Source organism: Chrysemys picta, chromosome 13, assembly GCF_011386835.1.
Source record: "Chrysemys picta bellii isolate R12L10 chromosome 13, ASM1138683v2, whole genome shotgun sequence".
Taxonomy (NCBI): domain Eukaryota; kingdom Metazoa; phylum Chordata; order Testudines; family Emydidae; genus Chrysemys; species Chrysemys picta.
This window is the reverse complement of record NC_088803.1, coordinates 12,299,161-12,301,014: the sequence shown is the minus strand read 5'-3', so window position 1 is coordinate 12,301,014 and position 1,854 is coordinate 12,299,161. Positions and strand designations below refer to the sequence as shown.

At 40.6% G+C, this 1,854-nt stretch overlaps 1 pseudogene; it reads right to left on the bottom strand.

Moving 5' to 3' along the window:
* Positions 1–294: 294 nt before the first annotated feature.
* LOC101930886 (olfactory receptor 13A1-like) lies at positions 295–1,227 on the bottom strand (annotated as a pseudogene).
* Between the last annotated feature and the right edge of the window lie 627 nt (positions 1,228–1,854).

Genomic DNA, 1,854 nt, shown 5'->3' with positions numbered 1-1,854 from the left:
GACCCCCTCAATCAGGACAGGCTAAGTACAGTTCTACTTCCCTTTACTTGTACAATCAGTAATATTTACTGAACCATGCTTTCAAATTTTAAAATTTTATTAAAGCCAATGTTAAAAAAAGTATGTAATACATAGATTGAGAGAATTGTGTCTGGACATCTGGGTATAGTGCTTAGATTATCTACAAATTTATGTTTATTGAAATCCTTAATTCCATGAAAATTTACACCATCTTTGGACCTGGCCTACAAGGGACAAGGCAGGTGAGAATTGGGTTCACTCTCTGAAATATTGTTATTTTGTGATGAATGGAAGGATTTTCCTGATTGCCACTTTAACCTCATTATTGCGCAAACTGTAGATCACAGGATTCAGGGTGGGAGTGACTAGGGTGTATATTATGGCCACCATCTTGCCCTTGTCCTGCGAGTTACTGGAGGTCGGCCGTATGTATGAGTAGATGGTGGTGGAGTAGTACAAGGTGACCACAAGCAGGTGGGAGGAGCAGGTGGAAAAGGCTCTCTGCTTCCCTTTGGAGCTCTGGATTTTCAGGATGGTGATGATGATGAAGCTATAGGACATGGTGGTCAGCAGGAAGTTCCCCATGGCCAGGAAGATGTCAGCCATGAGCATCATGATTTCGTTGAGGTAGGTGGAGCTGCAGGACAGAGCCAGTATTGTTGGGAACTCACAGAAGAAATGCTGGATGAGGTTGAGCCTGCAAAAATCCAGGCGCAGCACAAGCAATATGTTGACAAATGAACTGATGGTACCAACAGCCCAGACACCAGCTGCTAAACAGATACAAATTTCCTTGCTCATGAGTTTTACATAATGTAAAGGGTGGCAAATGGCTACATATCGGTCATATGACATGACAGTGAGCAGCAGAAGCTCTGTCCCCAGTGATGATGTTAAGACAAAAAGCTGGGTGATGCAGCCTCCAAAGGAGATGGTTTTCTTCTCCTGCATCAGGTTTTCCAGCATTTTAGGTACAACCGAGGAAGTGCACAAAATGTCAACAAGGGCTAAATTGGTGATGAAGAACTACATGGGAGTGTGCAGAGGTGGGTGGATGACAATAGCCACAATGATCAGGGAATTGCCCATGACGACAGCTGTATAAAGGCACAGGAATAGCCCAAAGAACAGCCCCTCGTGGTGAGGATGGTCAAAGATCCCCTGCATGATGAACTCAGTCACTCTGGTGTGGTTACTATGTTCCATTGCTTGAGTGTTCCTTTTATAGCAAAAAGATTCAAGTTTTGGTCAGGTATTGCATCAGAAACTACAGCAATATGGCAACTGAAGCATCTAGATGGAACAATGGGAGGGGGATGTAAGGGGATAGATAGATAGATAGATAGATAGATAGATAGATAGATAGATAGATAGATAGATAGATAGATAGATAGATAGATAGATCTTTCATGATGCTCTAGATATTTCACACAACATATAAACAAACTGAGCTACATTAAAATATATTAGCACAATAAAGTGCCTCTGCTACTGAATATATATTCTCCTAACATTTGACTGTAGAAGGGGGAAAATAACACTCCGGTGTTCTTAAGTAGAGGCATGTAAATCAGTTGGACTATTTACTTAGACTATGAGTTTTAGGTGTTGACAGTATGATCTCAAAACATCATTCTTTCACCAGTAGTCTCATTAGTAACCAAGATTCCACTTCGTACACTAATACATCTGTTGCAATCTAGGACATTTTCTGTATATATAACACACAATGTATATAATACAAACCTTGACATAATTATATGTATATGTAGGTGGAATCAAAATGCACAAAAGGCAGGACTTGATTTCCTTTTAACTCACTCTGGTGTAAAT